This window comes from Nerophis ophidion, unplaced genomic scaffold (genome assembly GCF_033978795.1).
Source record: "Nerophis ophidion isolate RoL-2023_Sa unplaced genomic scaffold, RoL_Noph_v1.0 HiC_scaffold_168, whole genome shotgun sequence".
Classification (NCBI taxonomy): Eukaryota; Metazoa; Chordata; class Actinopteri; order Syngnathiformes; family Syngnathidae; genus Nerophis; species Nerophis ophidion.
Window position 1 is genome coordinate 20,001 of NW_026907090.1, and position 5,000 is coordinate 25,000.

Sequence of the window (5,000 nt, forward strand, 5' to 3'; positions counted from 1 at the left end):
GGTCCCTCTATTTGCTGGAAGTGCCCCCCCAAAAAGCTGTCCATTTCCCCAAGTTTTTAAGGAGGGAAAAGCCACTTTAAGCCTAAAAAGGAAAGCGGGGATTTGGAGCCCTCCGGTGGACTTCCGCCGCCGCTGCACCCTTAGAAGAAAAAGCTGCACTTATGGCAGAGTGTCCATGTGCCTGTGCCTTTAGGAAGGCCGGCTTGCCGTGGTTCTGCACCAGGGTAGGGAATTCAAAATAGGTCCCTCTATCTGCTGGAAGTCAGCACAAAAAAAAGCTGGAAATATGACAGAGTGTCAACTTTTAGTGTAATAGACCTGCGAAAGTCAAAGTCGGGATTTTTTCTAAGTGTCCACTTTTGGTGTACCAACCTTTCCAAAATAAAGTGGGGATTTTTTCTAAGTGTCCACTTTTGGTGTACCAACCTTTCCAAAATAAAGTGGGGATTTTTTCTAAGTGTCCACTTTTGGTGTACCAACCCTTCCAAAATAAAGTGGGGATTTTTTCTAAGTGTCAACTTATAAAGTCGGGATTTTTTCTAAGTGTCAACTTATAAAGTGGGGATTTTTTCTAAGTGTCAACTTATAAAGTCGGGATTTTTTCCAAGTGTCAACTTATAAAGTGGGGATTTTTTCCAAGTGTCAACTTATATAGTCGGGATTTTTTTTCAAAGTGTCAACTTGTAAAGTGGGGATTTTTTCCAAGTGTCTACTTTTGGTTCACCATGCCTTCCAGAGTCAAAGAAGCCCCCGAGTGAGACCCAAAGAACCGGACCGAGTGATGTCATTTGGGGCCCTATTTTGAGTCATTTTGTGGGATTTCGGTGACGCCGAGGAGGGAAGCAGGTGTCAAGGGACAGGGGGGTGCCTGTCCCTTGAAGAAGGCCGGCTTGCCGTGGATCTACACCCGGGTAGGGAATTCAAAACAGGTCCCTCTATTTGCTGGAAGTCAGCACGAAAAAAAGCTGGAAATATGACAGAGTGCCCCCCAAAAAAAAAGAAGCTGCAATGATGGCAGAGTGTCCATGTTGCTGTCCCTTTAGGAAGGCCGGCTCGCCGTGGATCTCCACCCGAGTGGGGAATTCCAAATAGGTCCCTCCATTTGCTGGAAGTGCCCCCCCAAAAAGCTGTCCATTTCCCCAAGTTTTTAAGGGAAACAAAAACCAGGGTTGGGGTTGGATGCATCACACTGTAAGTCTCGGCTGCAGCCAGAAGCAAGTATTAAAAAGATAGACACCAACCATCATTTAAAAAGGGGAAAACAAATCCATTCATCAATAAATCATATCCAAATTTAAAAAAAGAGGCAGCTCAAAAGAGAGGGTGTGTGTCCAGCAGAAAATAGGCATGATAAACAAAGAGGGCTGGGGTTTGGAGGAGGGCAAAATGTCCCGCAGCCGGCCGCCCGAGTTCCGGGATGCCCAGCACGTCCATAACGCACCCCGCAAAGTCAAACTGGAAGTGGAGGGGAAAAAAGCTGGGAAAGAAGTTAAATGTCCTCAAAGTGTTCCAAAATCAGTCCCACGAGTCCCGCAGCTGGCCACCCGAGTCCAGGGAAGCCCGGCACCTCCGTAACAAGGCCCGCAAAGTCACACTGCAAGTGGGGGAGAAAAGCTGGCATAGTAGCCAAAAGTCCTCAAAGTGTTCAAAAATCAGTCCCCCACCAGCCCCGCAGCTGGCCACCCGAGTCCAGGGACGCCCGGCACAGCCGTAACGCACCCCGCAAAGTCAAACTGCAAGTGGGGGAGAAAAGCTGGGGGAAAATCCAAAAGTCCTCAACGTTTTCAAAATCCGCACCCGGGACTGAGTCCAGCAAGTCCCCCCGGTCCCAAAAATGCCATTTTTTTCAAAAAATACCCAAAAAATGCGGGGGCCGGATTTCGGAACCGGCGTACCGCTTTCGGCCCGCGTGCCCTAGATCGGAGACCGATGTCAAAAATGGACGCCGGTCGGGTATTTTTTTCCTTGGGGTCTATAGAGAGTAAATCCGGAGGAAAATTGGCCTTACGAGCAAAGGGAGGGATTTTAGGGGGCATAACGTCCAGCCGCCTGCCTCCCGGGTCCCGGGGAAGAGAAAGTCCAGAAAACTCATAAAATCATGCCCAGCATGGAGATCCACAAGTCCCGCCGCAGGCCCGAGGCTTCCCGGGTCCCGGGAATGACCAAAAGACACCCAGGAGTGGACCATCGAAAGTGGGAGGGAAATGGAGGGAAAGTCGGGAAAAAGGTCCAAAATGGGTTGAAAATCATATGATCCCACCCAGGGTAGAGTTCCACAAGTCCCGCAGCGAGCTGCACGAGCCGCAGGAACACCGGGAATGACCAAAAGGCACCCAGAAGCGAACCAGCGAAAGTGGGGGACAATTTGAGAAAAAGTTGGAAAAAGGTCCGAAATTGATTAAAAATCCTACCCAGGATGGAGTTCCAGAAGCCCCGCAGCGAGCTGCACGAGCCGCAGGAACACCGGGAATGACCAAAAGGCACCCAGAAGTGAACCAGCGAAAGTGGGGGGAAAATGGAGGAAAAGGAGGAAAAAGTACCAAATTGTTTAAAAATCCTACCCAGGATGGAGTTCCAGAAGCCCCGCAGCGAGCTGCACGAGCCGCAGGAACACCGGGAATGACCAAAAGGCACCCAGAAGTGAACCATCAAAAGTGGGGGACAATTTGAGAAAAAGTTGGAAAAAGGTCCGAAATTGATTAAAAATCCTACCCAGGATGGAGTTCCAGAAGCCCCGCAGCGAGCTGCGCGAGCCGCGGGAACACCGGGAATGACCAAAAGGCACCCAGAAGTGAACCATCAAAAGTGGGGGACAATTTGAGAAAAAGTTGGAAAAAGGTCCGAAATTGATTAAAAATCCTACCCAGGATGGAGTTCCAGAAGCCCCGCAGCGAGCTGCACGAGCCGCAGGAACACCGGGAATGACCAAAAGGCACCCAGAAGTGAACCAGCGAAAGTGGGGGGAAAATGGAGGAAAAGGAGGAAAAAGTACCAAATTGTTTAAAAATCCTACCCAGGATGGAGTTCCACAAGTCCCGCAGCGAGCTGCACGAGCCGCAGGAACACCGGGAATGACCAAAAGGCACCCAGAAGTGAACCATCAAAAGTGGGGGACAATTTGAGAAAAAGTTGGAAAAAGGTCCGAAATTGATTAAAAATCCTACCCAGGATGGAGTTCCAGAAGCCCCGCAGCGAGCTGCACGAGCCGCAGGAACACCGGGAATGACCAAAAGGCACCCAGAAGTGAACCAGCGAAAGTGGGGGGAAAATGGAGGAAAAGGAGGAAAGAGTACCAAATTGTTTAAAAATCCTACCCAGGATGGAGTTCCAGAAGCCCCGCAGCGAGCTGCACGAGCCGCAGGAACACCGGGAATGACCAAAAGGCACCCAGAAGTGAACCAGCGAAAGTGGGGGGAAAATGGAGGAAAAGGAGGAAAAAGTACCAAATTGTTTAAAAATCCTACCCAGGATGGAGTTCCACAAGTCCCGCAGCGAGCTGCACGAGCCGCAGGAACACCGGGAATGACCAAAAGGCACCCAGAAGTGAACCAGCCAAAGTGGGGGACAATTTGAGAAAAAGTTGGAAAAAGGTCCAAAATTGATTAAAAATCCTACCCAGGATGGAGTTCCAGAAGCCCCGCAGCGAGCTGCACGAGCCGCAGGAACACCGGGAATGACCAAAAGGCACCCAGAAGTGAACCATCAAAAGTGGGGGACAATTTGAGAAAAAGTTGGAAAAAGGTCCGAAATTGATTAAAAATCCTACCCAGGATGGAGTTCCAGAAGCCCCGCAGCGAGCTGCGCGAGCCGCAGGAACACCGGGAATGACCAAAAGGCACCCAGAAGTGAACCATCAAAAGTGGGGGACAATTTGAGAAAAAGTTGGAAAAAGGGCCGAAATTGTTTAAAAATCCTACCCAGGATGGAGTTCCAGAAGCCCCGCAGTGAGCTGCCCGAGCCGCAGGAACACCGGGAATGACCAAAAGGCACCCAGAAGTGAACCATCAAAAGTGGGGGACAATTTGAGAAAAAGTTGGAAAAAGGTCCGAAATTGATTAAAAATCCTACCCAGGATGGAGTTCCAGAAGCCCCGCAGCGAGCTGCGCGAGCCGCAGGAACACCGGGAATGACCAAAAGGCACCCAGAAGTGAACCATCAAAAGTGGGGGACAATTTGAGAAAAAGTTGGAAAAAGGGCCGAAATTGTTTAAAAATCCTACCCAGGATGGAGTTCCAGAAGCCCCGCAGTGAGCTGCCCGAGCCGCAGGAACACCGGGAATGACCAAAAGATACCCAGGAGTGAACCAGCCAAAGTGGGGGACAATTTGAGAAAAAGTTGGAAAAAGGTCCGAAATTGTTTAAAAATCCTACCCAGGATGGAGTTCCAGAAGTCCCGCAGCGAGCTGCGCGAGCTCCGGGACCCCCGGGAATGACCAAAAGATACCCAGGAGTGAACCAGCGAAAGTGGGGGACAATTTGAGAAAAAGTTGGAAAAAGGTCCGAAATTGTTTAAAAATCCTACCCAGGATGGAGTTCCAGAAGTCCCGCAGCGAGCTGCGCGAGCTCCGGGGCCCCCGGGAATGACCAAAAGATACCCAGGAGTGAACCAGCCCAAGTGGGGGACAAATGGAAGAAAAGCCGGGCCAAGTCCAAAAAAGTTGGATTTTTTGCCAAAGTGTCAACATGCGTGATTTTGTCAGAGTGTCCACTTTTGGGATTTTTTCAAAGTCCAACAACGAGAGAGGCCTGGCCTCCAGCCTGTCTAGCCTCTTCCATGAGACACTTAGAAAAAATCCCGTGCAAAAAAAGTGGATTTTTTCTAAGTCCAACAACGAGAGAGGCCTAACTTCCAGCCTCCTTAGCCTCTTTCTTCCGTGGAGCAAAAGTTGGATTTTTTGCCTAAGTGTCAACATGCGTGATTTTGTCAGAGTGTCCACTTTTGGGATTTTTTCTAAGTCCAACAACGAGAGAGGCCTGGCCTCCAGCCTGTTTAGCCTCTTC